This window comes from Panthera onca, chromosome B2, assembly GCF_046562875.1.
Source record: "Panthera onca isolate mPanOnc1 chromosome B2, mPanOnc1 haplotype 2, whole genome shotgun sequence".
NCBI classification, from domain to species: domain Eukaryota; kingdom Metazoa; phylum Chordata; class Mammalia; order Carnivora; family Felidae; genus Panthera; species Panthera onca.
Genome location: NC_138343.1, coordinates 3232130 through 3245212, shown reverse-complemented (window position 1 = coordinate 3245212; position 13083 = coordinate 3232130). Strand labels below are relative to the sequence as shown.

The 13083-nt window shown below is 52.1% G+C and overlaps 1 long non-coding RNA gene across 1 annotated transcript in view; it reads left to right on the top strand.

The window, feature by feature from the left end:
• Positions 1-8214, top strand: part of LOC144616319 (uncharacterized) — a 32949-nt gene extending 24735 nt beyond the window's left edge. The window contains exons 2-3 of the long non-coding RNA XR_013555462.2: positions 7335-7708; positions 8022-8214. This is a non-coding gene — a long non-coding RNA (uncharacterized LOC144616319). The remainder of the gene's footprint in view (positions 1-7334; positions 7709-8021) is intronic.
• Positions 8215-13083: the final 4869 nt, after the last annotated feature.

Sequence of the window (13083 nt, the reverse complement as noted above, 5' to 3'; positions counted from 1 at the left end):
CTTCCCTTTTTAATTCTTGTTCCGAAAGTTCTCCTCCCCCTGTGCCTTCACAAGGGGCCTGCCGGCTGCTCCCCGCCCACGGCCTGCTGTCCGCCACGCTTTCCACACCCACCGCTGGGCCCCGGCCGCCACGCGTCCCAGCTGTCGTTCTCTGTGTCTCCTCGTGACTCCGCTCTCCCGCTCGCCTCAGTTTTCGGTCGGTCTCTCCGGTGACTCATCTCGTTATCACTTTCAACAAGTCTAGTGGGGCTCTTCTATTTAAAAACATCTTCACCAACCCACGTGCTACTTACCCCAGCCAGCAAGCCAGTTCTGTCCTAAGGTTGCCACATTTCTGTCCCCTTAGACTGCTGTTTCTTCAGTCGTACACTTACCATCACCCACTGGCTCCCTGGCCCCTAAAATCTGACCCATCCCCTTGAAATTCGACTCTCTCTGCTCACAGACGAGGAGAATAAAAACTACACGGAGGGACCTTTTTCATCGGTCAGACTGGCAGAGATCCCCGGGTCTGACGGCAGAGTCCTTGTCAAGGCGGTGGGGAAAGAGTCTCATGTTGCCGGTAGGCAGCGCGGCCGAGGGGAGTTGGGCCGCATCTGACAGTTGCACGCATCTGCACGTGTTTTAAATGACACATGTACGAGGTAATTCACCGAGTAGTTTGTAATAGCAAAAAATTGAAAAGGACCTAAATGTCCATGGAATTGGTCAGATAAATCCCGGCCGTCCATGTGGCGAAACGCTGCGGCTGGTGATGGTTCATTTGGTGTGTGAACTTGGCCAGGCTATGGTGCTGAGTCGTTCGGTCAAACGCTAGATGTTTCTGTGAAGGCATTTTGTAGATGTGATATTTAGTAAAGTTGATAACCCTCCAGAATGTGGGTGGGCCTCACTCAATCAGTTGTAGGCCTTAGGACAAAACCTGACATTTCCCGGAGCAGAAGGAATTCTGCCTCACGACTGTAACACCGAAATCTTGCTTGAGTTTCCAGCCTGCAGGCTCGCTCTTGGGATTTTTGGACTCAAGACAGAAACATCAGCTCTTATCTGGATCCCAAACTGCTGGCCTGCCTTATGGATTTTCAACTTGTCAGCTCCCACAATTGCATGAGCCAGTTAAAAAAAAAAAAAATCTCTATTTCTCTGTATCTAAATCTATATATCATCTATATCTATAGGTTCTGTTTCTCTGAAGAGAATGATGCAATACTATAAAAAAAAAAGTGAAGATACTCTCTATGTGGAAAGATCTGCAGAATATATATTTGAATGAAAAAAAGCCAGGTGGATAACATTCTGTGTTAAAAAAGAATTGAAACAAGAATATGAATTTATATTTGCTTTTATCTGCACCAGAACTCTGGAAGGGTGCACAAATTAATTAAAGTAGTTACGTGACGGGTGCCTGGGCGGCTTGGTCAGCTGAGCATCCGACTGCAGCTCAAGTCATGATCTCAGTTTGTGAGTTCGAGCCCTGCATCGGGTTCTGGGCTGACAGCTTGGAGCCCGGAGCCTGCTTTGGATTCTGTGTCTCCCTCTCTCTCTCTCCCTCCCCCACTTGTGTTGTCTATCTGTCTCTCTCTCTCAAAAATAAATATTAAAAACAATTCAAAGCGGTTACTTGAAAGGGACTTCTAGACAGGTGGAGGACAGAGGTGGGAGCGACACATTTTTAAATCTATTTTTTTATATTTCTGTGATTTCTGAGCCATGTGACTATTTTTACCTATCCCCAAACTTCAATTTTCTGTGGGTTTCACTAGCTCCTGATTGCTAGCTGTTCGCTTCCTGGTCCCACTCGTTCAGGAGGCGGCCTTCTCCAACACCCGCGATCTTGCCCGGCAGTGTCCTCATCCAGCCTCTCTGAGCTTTGACCCTCCTAGTGCTCTGACTCGCTTTATCTCTTTCTTTGACTCTTCTGTTCTTGACCGTGGACATTCCCAAAGTGTTGTCTCTGGCATCTTTCCTCTGGCCCCTTTTCTCTTTCTGTGCAGCTGAAACCATTCAGTCTGAGTTTCCGGTCTGTGTCTCCCCTCAGAGCCTTGCTCATGGTCAAGACCTGCATTTCCAGCTATTTCCCCACGTGTTTCCAGACCAGGATTCTGTTGTGCCACAGAGTAATCTCTGAAAAGGAACTCGTCATCTTCAACCCAGGTTTTTACACTGGCTACTCTGTCAAGTGGTGTCCCCAGCCCTTAAGAGGGCATTTTGGCGGTCACGGTGACTGGGGAGCATTCCTTGGATTTAGTGGCAGGAGTCTGTGATAAGCACCCTCAAGTGCGCGGGGCGGTCTGGCACAGCGGGAACTGTCCCGCCCAAATGCCAGGTGACGCCCTCCCCTTCCGTCACCATCCGTCCTGCCATCTCGGTGCATACGGTGTCGGTGTCGGCTCCGACTCTCCCCTGCCCCTTCTTCCTGCACTTAGCTGATCGCCCAGCCCTGCTGCTTCCTCTCCTGCGGCTCTCACTGGCCTCATTCACCTGTGAGCTGGCCGCTGCAGCCTTGGCAAAGGCCGCCTCAACTGGCTCCGCCTCCAAGCCTCCGTTTCCCGCTCTTGTCGTTTGCCGCCGAGTGCTCTCCCCGCACATGCGTGGTCACCGTCCTCTTCTGCGAGCGGTGCGCCCAAGAGCCAACGCCGCCTGTCCGGCCTTGTCTCGCGTCTGGCCACGTGCGGCAGAGTCACGGACGCTTTCTTGCCGGTCCCCACCGGGATGAGTCCCCTGGGTTCAGGGGTGGGCCTAGCCGTGCCTCAAGCACCTGGAAGCCCGTCTGAGGTGGAGGGTGTGACCAGGACGGTGTCCGGAACACAGGTCCCATCCCGTCGTGAGGTCACTCCCGCTGGTCCCCCTCTCCCTCCTCTCCACACCTGTTTACGTAAAGGGACAGATCCAGAGAGAGAAAGTTCTCTGACCTTTCCCTTGTCGCAGCAGACGATCTTCCCTGGGAACCCCTCTGCCGTCGCGGGAAGGAGATCTGACCACCACGAAAATGTAGCAATTGCAGCCTAGAGGGAAAAGTTAATGGGTCGGTGTTTGTTCAGCGCTAGTTTGTCCTGCCAGATTTCTGAAGCCTTTAACGACGGGCGACGCCCCGCAGCCCGGACACACTAGGACACAGGAAGGAGCAGGGGGCAGGTGGGGGTGCGTGGTTCCGGCGCGGCCTGTTCCCTCCCAGCCCGCGGGCGGGAGCTCCGTTCTCCAGAATGTTCTTGTCGCGCAGCCAGAACTCCTGCAGGCGGGCGGTTGAGTCCTGCCGCACAGGCGTGACGAGTGCTGGCTGAGAGCCGGCCGTGTTCTGCCGGGACGCGGGTAGTGCGGTCGCCCCAGGGGCAGGGGACCCCGCAGGTGCACCGGGGCAGGAGGAAAGGGTTTCACTCCAGAGAACGAGGCGCCCTGGGGAGAGCACCCAGGCCCCCGGGGTCCGAAACAGCACGGGAGGGGCTGCTATGTGGGGTTGGGGCGGCGGGGGGTGGGGGGGGGCCGAGGTGGCCCCACACTGAGCCGCGGTCCCGCGGGGGTTGTGCGCTTTGCACACATTCCACCTGCCGTCACAGCCCGGTCATCCAAACCCGGAAGGCCCCGTCGCAGGCGGCCTCTGCGTGGAGGGCCGAGAACTTTCCGGGAGACCTTTCACGTGGCGGGAGGCGAGAGTGGATGTGCAGCGGCGTGCAGGACGGAGGACCGTGGCCGAGGACAGGGTGACGCTGAGTGCCGTTTCCGCCGTCCTGCCCGGCTGCCCGGCCGCAGGGACCGCAGGGGGAGGAGACGGAGTAGGGTGTCGAAGTCTGCCAGGAAGGCGCTGGCCCCGCTCGCAGTGCGGGTCACAGAGGATGGTGCGGGGACGGACTGCGGTTCCCAGGGTGGCGGCAGCCGGGAGGGGGTCCCTAGAGCAGGGAGCCACGTCTGTGACCCTCCGCCGAGTCCTGCCCACGGCAGCCACCGGGGCACACAGCTGGGTGGGGGTGGGGGGGGGTGGGGGCGAGCAGGCTTTGGGGGGGGGGGGTTGACAGCGACATCGCTGTGGCCGTGTTTTGGGACACATGTTTGCTGCCGTCATGAGGGATAAGGAGCGACAGCCGTGGGGAGATCCGGGCCACGGAGCAGAGGCCACCGGACCCCTCTCCCCTCCGTCCTTGTGCAGTCTCCGCTCCTCACAGGCGTGCTTCCGGCAACTGACTTTACACACTGGAACAGCCTACGTGTGAGGAGATCGGGGGCGCCTTTTGAGTTCTTTCACATTTTCCAGTGTCATTTTCCATTTTGCCGGTCTCTGGAAAGTTTTATTATTCCGTCAATGTTGCAAATGAGGTGGTAGCTGTTACTTTGCTTTTCTGGCCACTCACAGCCAGTACTTTATTTCATACTGAAGACGGCACTCTAGTGACTCTCCTAGATTGTACCCTGGCCACCAGCAGATTGCTAGCAGCATTGAGACCTTCTCCAGACCTTCAGAATCAGCTGCACGGTGTAAAGCTGGAGAAGTATCCCCCCACCCCGCGTTGTCTCTCAGCAAAGAGATGACCCGTGTCTCTCACACGTAGAGTAGGAATCCTGTACCCAAGTTTTGGGGTCACCGAGTCCAGTCTTTTTTGTATAACAGGGTAGGAAATGAAACTACCTTATCTTTATTTCCCCAAATTGATTTTTTTCAACATGAACATTTTTTATGCTAGAAAAGTGAAAATTGCCCAGCTGAAATGTTACAAAAATCTTTAAAAAATATTAGAATTCATGTATCCAATGCTTTCACTTTTGTCATTACCTATTTCTTTTCCTACTTCACGCAATTATAACTTTATAGTGAAATACGTTTTTGGTAAAATGGATGAATTGATTTTTTTCAGCAAATCGGTTACGCATTGGTTTCTGTCTGATGCACATATGGCACATTGATTTTGAATGAATCGGTCTGATTCCACTGAAGGGACGCTCTGTTGAAAGGTGGTGACAAGTGGCTGAGGTGCCTAACAATCGGTTTTAGGAAGCGTAACAGCATCCATTTAACAATCCTGTAGCTCTGTGATGTACAGAGAGGTTGGCAACCTGAAGTTCCATTGATGGTCAGGATGTTTAATTTCAGGTTTAAATAGTAATGCTACCTTCTGTCCATTGCTTCATGATCATCATGTTCATTTAAACAGTACTGATCGTGGGGCGCCTGGGTGGCTCAGTCTGTTGAGTGTCCGACTTTGGCTCAGGTCGTGATCTCACCGCTTGTGGGTTTGAGCCCCACATTGGGCTCTGTGCTGGCAGCTCAGAGCCTGCAGCCTGCTTCGGATTCTGTGTCCCGCTCACTCTCTCTGCCCCTCCCTCGCTCATGCTCTCTCTCAAGAATAAGTAAAACATAAAAAAAAAAAAAAAAGACAGTACTGATCATTTGTTTATTAACTTTTAATTGAAGGTACATTGGCAGTCCTCTGGGACACTGATCCAGTGAAGAAGTTTGCCTTGATGATGATGATGACGTGATTTACATTTCCTTTTTTTTTTTTTTTTTAATTATTTAGAGAGAGAGAGAGAGTGCGAGCATGGGAGAGGCAGAAGGAGAGAGAGGGAGAGAAAAAATCCCAAGCAGGATCTACACAGAACCTGACACGGGGTTCGAGCTACAAAACCAGGAGATCATGACCTGACCCGAAATCAAGAGTCAGACGCATAAATGACTGAGCCCCCCAGAGCCCCTGTGGTTTATGTTTTCAAAAGCTTTTGACAAGGAGCTTCATCAAAAGTTGTTATTGTCTTTTTTTTTTTTTTTTTTAAGAGATTTAGCTTGTGTTTTGGGGGGGAACTTTTTTTTAAAGTTTATTTTGAGAGAGAGGGAAGGAGAGAGAGAATCCCAGGCAGGCTCCGCACCGTCAGCACAGAACCCGATATGGGGCTCGAACTCACGAACCGTGAGATGATGACCTGAGCCAGGTGATCAGGAGGCAGACGTTTAACCCACCGAGCCTCCCCAGGCATCCCCTGACAAGGAAAATGCCAGAGCTGGAACTCTGAGTGCATAAAGCTGTGACAGAGATGGCAAGAGGGGCGCCACTATGTACTCTTGCCACTGGAGGGGACCCGGTCAACTCAACACCCAGAGGGTAGCATTGCTTTTGGTGACTTACTCTTAGGCTTCGCAACGAGGTGGAAAAATACGGACTTGGAACCAAGCCAGGACAGAATTTGAATGCTCATTCCACCACTTTCTATATAATTGACAGAAAAGTTACTTTACTGTTTAAATTTGTTTTATCATCTGTAAAAGCAGGTGTAGCAACGCAGACCTTCTAGGCCTGTAGTTTTAAAAAATGGGATAATGCATGTTAAGTGGCCTGGCATGATGCTTTTTAATAAATGGTAATTATTATCGCCGCCGTCATTGTCCAGGGCCTGGTCCCAAGCGTCTGAGCCCAGGTGCGCCAGAACATACTCACATTGACCATCGCAAGTCAGATCGCTCATTTGAGACTCGTATAAAACAGGACGCTAACGTATTAACAAAAGTGCAGCTGTGGTGAGGACCGGACTCTGTAAAGAGCGCGAACATCGCGTTCTCTCCTGGCGGTCAGATCTGTAGAGGAAAGCATTGCTATCAGAAAACGAAGGTGTGGGAGAAATGTGAAATTTGTGCGGAGGGCATTGGTTGTGTGATTCAGAAGGTTGTGGGACCTGCGGATCGCCCCACGTCGTCACTCTGCCTCTCCAAGTCCCCCCAGCTCCCAGCCCATTCCGTCATGGGCCCTGTGCCCCTGTTTTCTTCCGTTCCCCCTCCTCTTCTCTCCGCCTGGACGCTGTAATTGACCTGGGGGCTTGGGCCGTGGTTATTTTTCCTCCAAAACGTGAACATAGGGTCGTGAAGATGAGTACTGACCCCTCTCCTCCCCGGCTTCACTTTCAGCCAGTCACTCGGTTATGCATACTGAGTGCCTACGGTCTGGGGTGCTGCGCCCAGGGGCTTGTGCACTGTGAGGCTCTGTGGTCACTAGTTAGTCTCGATTCAAAATGTTCCCAAATTGTCAGGGTGCCTGGGTGGCTCAGTCAGTTAAGCATTAGACTCTTGATTTTGGCTCCGGTCACGATCTCACCAACCGTGAGATCGAGCCCCACATCACGCTCTGCCCCGACAGCACAGAACCTGCTTGGATTCTCTCTCCCTGCCCCTCCCCAGCTCGCTCGCTCTCAAAACAAACAATCATTAAAAAACAGGTTTCCAAATGATCCAATCTACTTTCTCATTTGCATCTGTCACAGTGAGAGACTTGACAAGAAAATGCGTCAGACTCTGAAAACAACTCTTCGGATAATTCTGGCGCTTTTTCCTTCTCCTCCTTGCTCTCCTTCCCATGCAGCTCTCACGCACGCAGACTTACCGGCCCGGAGGTGGGGTAGGTGTCCTGCTTGCTCCTCGTCGCCCGTTACAGGCCGTCATTTCTGCCTCTTCCCTGGAATCCCCAGCTCCACCAGGACACCTGCCATCGAAGCAAGGGAGTCGGCCACCCACAACCTCTCCTTGAGGTCCTCCACCGACCCCAGGTCACTCCCTCATCCGCCAGAGGATACGGCACCTGCCTCGCTCTTCCCGGGACCGTTCTCCTTGGGGCTTTTAATGCACGTGCAGGCCACCCATCTAACGCCCGGCCCTCCTCTCCTCCCGCAGTCCGTTTTCCCTTCCTCCTCTGACATCTGCACCCACGGTCACACTCTGGACCTTGTGTCCTTACCAGTAAGTACACTCCTCGGAAACCCCATTTTGAGCAGCCGCGGCCTGACTGCCATCTCCTTCCTACCCTTTCAGCTTCCTCCCTCTAGTAGTGTCACTTTAATTTTTTCAACCCCAACAAAACCTCAGACAGTGAGACCTATGGATTTATCTTTGCTTCCCTCTCTCCATTCCCCGCTTAAATTCCACGAGCCATTATTATAAGCTGTCTCTCACGACCTCCCTTGTTTTCTTAACCTTCTGTTGGGTCAGACTCTCCTAGAAAACTCCCGGTTAAATCCGGTTTCTGGCTTATTCCATCCCTGCCCCCCTGCAGCGGAACAGAACAGCAGACCGCGGCTAAAGGAAACTCCGGGATGGTGACTGGTCTCATTTGACGTTCACGGCCAGATTCCTCAAAGGGACTGTCCGTTGCCCTCCAGCCCCGCCTTTCCTCAGTGAGGTCAGTCCCCCCTCTCCTGCCCTCCTTTCCTTAGGCCTCTCCTTACTTCACCCACTGCTCAGGCTCAGCCGAGGACCCAATTCGACGAAGCGGCGGGAGCGGTCGGGGGAGCGCTTCCACATCGTGCCTCCACCAGCCTGCCGGCAGCCACGGCCAAGGACCCCGTGTTCCCTCCTGCCTTGAGGTCAGCCCGCTCCCCCTCCCTTCAGGGCTTCGCCGCGTCGCGACTCCTCTCCAGATCATCACTGGTTCGGCCTCGGCAGCGTTCCAACGTCCCGGGAGATCTCATCCACTCGGTACCCTCTTCCGGCAACTACCCCGATTTTCTCTTCGCATCGTAGCAAGACTCAAGTGCCCAGACTTGGCTTTCTCCAACCGTTTCCTTCCTAGTCTGCGAACCCCCGTCCAATCAGGTTTTAGTCTGCCAGAGCTGCTCTTAAGAGCAACGCTGATCTCGTTACTGCCGAACCTGACGTGCTCAGCCTTCATCTTAGATCAGCCTCGAGGGAGACCCAGTCGGCCGTCTTCGCCTTGAGACAGTTTGCGTGTGGCTTCCCTGTACTGCGCTCCTTCACTATCCCGCCTCACCTGCTGCCTGCCTTCCGCATGGGTCTCACCTTTCTGATTCGTAAGGGCCCCGTCCTCGGAACTCTTCTCTCTGCTCTCCTTCTAAGCCAGCCCGTCCAGTCCCACGATCTTAAATGTACACCGTAGGCCGTGGAGAGAGTGCACTTCTCTCCTTCGTGCTCCTGACCTGCCTCCCTGGCAGCCTACTGGAAGTCTACACCTGGATGTCTAAAGGATCCGAAGCAACACTTGGCCCCGATCGCTAAAATTAAACACACAAATGCAAATGCTGGCAAAGATGCAGAGCAACAGAAACTTACTGCGTGGCGGAGGGGAGATTGTTCCGCTTTGGCGAGTGGTTTGGCGGTGTCTACTGAAGTTGAACGCGTGTCCCCCCCCCCCCCCCATGACGCCATAATTTCACTCCTAGGTGTTCAAACAGATGGGTACACGTGCACAGAAGACACGTACGAATGTCACTAGTGGCATTATTCGGAATTGCCTCGCACTGGAAACGGTCGGAACGATGCGTCTGTGGTAGGACGGAGAGACGGTGCTACGTGCACAGCTCCTTGCAGCTGTGAGCCTCACACGCACGGTCTGAGTTTAAAAAGCTAGTCACGGAAGCCTCCCACTTTGCGAGTTTGTAGGAGCAAAGAGCAAAAACCGGTGAAACTTCTCTATGGTATTAGAACGCAGGACGGTGGTTACCTTTGGGGAAGAGCGAGGTTGTGACTGGAAGGGGGTTGAGAGGGGCTGCTGGCTGTACAGATGTGTTCTTTGTACGCTCTTGTATTTTGTGTGTGTGTGTGGGGGGGGGTTTACCATGTTTAAACAAGTTCCAAAACTGAATTCTGATTCGTCACCCCTCGTGTGAACCCGCGCCCTCTCTGGCGACCTCCGGCTCAGAACACTGCAGGTTCTTTCTGCGGGTTACACGAGCCAAAGCCCTGAGAGCCGTTCTGGTTTCTTTCTCTCACGCTTCCACGTCCACACCGTCAGCAAACCGGTCTGTTTTCAAAATACGGCCTCAACCGCTTCCTACCACTCACTGCTACGGTTTTGTCCAAGTTGCCATCAGCCCTTAGCTGGACTTCTTGGAGTAGTGTCCCGCTCGACTCTTCTGGTACTTTCGACCCTGCAGTCTCTTCCCTACATCACAGCAAGTGACTCTTTTATTTATTCATTTTTAATTTTTTTAATGTTTATTTATTTTGAGAGAGCATGAGCAGGGGAGGGGCAGAGAGAGAGGGAGACACAGAATCCAGGCAGGTTCTAGGCTCTGAGCTGTCAGCACAGAGCCCGACACGGGGTCTGAACCCACGAACCGTGAGATCATGACCTGAGCTGAAGTCGGACTTTTAACCAGCTGAGCCACCCAGGTGCCCCGGTGACCATTTTAAAACATAACCAAAATCACGTCCCTCCCCTGCTCAGTAGCCTCCAGTGACTTACCGTCTCATTCTGAATAAAATGCCAAATCGTCCCAAGGCCAGGCAGGCCCCGCGTGAATGTTTTCCAGCCGTCTGACCTCTCCTACCACTCACCGAGCTCCAGCGGGTGTTCCTAGAACAGCCAAATGCTTCTGTCTCAGTCAAATGCTTCCAGGCCACACCCTCTGCCTGGAAAGTTCTCCTCCCAGGTATCTACTTAGTTCATTCCTTCAGTCTCTGTTTGGAAACGGACCCTCTCCTGAGAAAGGTGTTTCCGGCCATCTGATTTGCATCGGCAGGGCAGCCCCTAGGTGGGGTTTCCCACAAGCCATCTGTGCTATTTTAGTGTTAAAATACCATCGCTCAGCATTTTACACATTTAAAAAATTTTTTCATGTTTATTTATATTTGAGAGAGAGAACCAGCGGGGGGGGGGGGGGGGGGGGTAGAGAGAGAGGGAGACAGAATCCGAAGCAGGCTCCAGGCTGAGCTGTCAGCACAGAGCCCAATGCGGGGCTTGAACTCACAAGCCGTGAGATCATGACCTGAGCAGAAGTTGGACGCTCAATCGACCGAGTCACCCAGGTGCCCTGGCATTTTACACATTTATTTAGAATAAATGTGAGTTCTATGAAAGCAGATTTGGTTTGGTCCATGTCTGAAGCCCCACTACTGTAAGGTAAGGCCAGGTAAATCTTAGGCACTGGCTGTGGATGAATTACTTTTAATGAAGACCCAAATGTTTAAGACCAACTAGGTTATGTGATATTTCCCCCTTTCCTGCTTCCCTCACCAAGGTATTGGACAAAACCCAGTGAGGTGGCCCTTTATAATCTGGCGACAGACTAGGAAATTGCCGATCTAGGACCTTGGGAAAAATGCTGGGTCTCTATATGGGGACTGGACAGTCGTGGACACTGAAACACCCTTAGGAACTACATATGAAGGTCATAGAATTTTTTAGAAATAATAGAGAATTCCTTGCCTCCCAAAGTATTGTTTTCTGCGTTACTGCGGAGATCCTTGTCAATGGTCGTGGCTACACCTCTGATGTAAACTGAACCGCTCTGTTTTTCTGGGCTGATCATAATTTCAAGGAAAAAGCTGTAACTTCTTTTAAAATTTTTTAAAAAGCTGTAACTTCTAACTTCCAAGTCTCCCCTTTAGATTTTAGTTGTACCCCGCCGTCTAGTCCAACACACTGGGATCCGGCACGTTACGTAAATCTGTAGCTACGTTATGGTAGGTGTCTGTGGTATATAAATAACAAAATTAGGGGAAAAAAGACATACCGCTTAAAGTAACTTCCTTTCTCGGTTCTTCAAATAGGAGTGAGGAGGGAAAAAAGGAGAGCCCGTGGCTACGGGACACGTCAGGCGAAGGACACCGGGCACCACAGTGGGCGATGAGACGGACGCGTCTGAGCAGCGGCTGGTAGTCTCCCCGCCTGGGGACGGGAGGTGTTCCAGGACAACTAGGAGATACGGTTTTGTGGGCTACTCAAAAAGATACAGAAACCAAGGTCACGTTAACTTTCGGGGTCTCCCTGCTCATCCCCGGTCGGGGCCTGGCATACTGGGAGTGGTTAGCACACAGTCTGGAGAGCTGGCGGGCCGGCACAGGGGGAGGCATGGAAGAGGATGAAGTTAGGCAGTGACCGCATAGTCCCGGGGCTCCGCATCTGACCTGACAGCATCTCTGAAGGGATCAAGTTAAGGGAACAAAGTGGGATCTTTCAGGGTTCAGGACGCATTTCCACATAAATCCTGTTCATTTAGGAATCGGTGGTACAGGGACAGGAGTCCTCTCCTTGCAGACAGACGCGGGGTTTCCCATTTGGGGATCTCCTCTGAAATGAGGACCCTTCCCAGATGCAGAGGCTTCATTTCCTTGGAATCTGAGCGGCTCAGATTCCAGCCAGAGCTTACCCTGTGACCGGGGTCCAGTCCTCCTGGGCAGTCTTATCTCTCCCCAATGGGACGACCTAAGTCCTACGTGACAGAAGTCTCGAGAAATTGAGGAATACCAAGGTGACGTTCCTTTATAGATGTGTCAAGTTACGACAGAAAAAGGTCCTGAGATTTAAATGGCTACATTATTTCCTGAATTCTGTTTTTCACCGTCTGGCATCTTCAGTCAAGGAGGGGCCCAAATCCCAGTGTAGGTCACTGGCATTTATATAAATAAGCCAAAAAGACTGCATGGATTTTTTTTTTTCACTTGTGAAAATCTGCAGCGCCCCCTCCCCCAAACCTCACCTGCAGAAGAGCCTAGAACTCCTTTTCTGTGCTACCCTGTTGTCAGAGCTCTCCATTCTCAAGGCCAGGCTGGGAAGTTGTCAGGTGCCCCTTGAAAGAGCTACCTGATCGCCAGACTCCATCCGGAGGAAACCTGATGCTGATTTCTGGCTGGCGCGTCGCCCTGCCTGCCGGGGGCATCGTGGGCACGGTCGTCTGCTTCAGAAATCTGGGGGCCAAGGAAAAGCAAGTAAAATGACCTTTACACAGCTGTTTAATTTCTGCACTGTGGTGAGGAAATAAGTTGACTCTACATCCCAGAGTCTGTGCGAACCCAACTTACAAAATATTACAAAAACTATACTGTGTACAGCAGCCAATCTGTGAGGCTTGTGAGAGGAGCCGCAGGAAGAAGCTACAATTCAAGGAAGGGGAATGAAATCTGCCCCCTTGTTCTTTCCAGGGTGCGCGGCAGGAGTGTGCCTGGTCTAACCCCCCAGGCCAGTCTCTTGAGCACAGGGCCTTGGCAACAGAATTTTACAAAGTTCCTGAAGTGATCCCACGATGCGATGAGGGTTAAATAACACTGGTTTCAGGTACAGAAGAGGATCTTTGTAGGTTGTGATGAGCTAGAACGTTAAAACCAGAAGAGAAAATAACAGGAAGGTTTAACGCTTACACTGACGTAAGCCACTATAT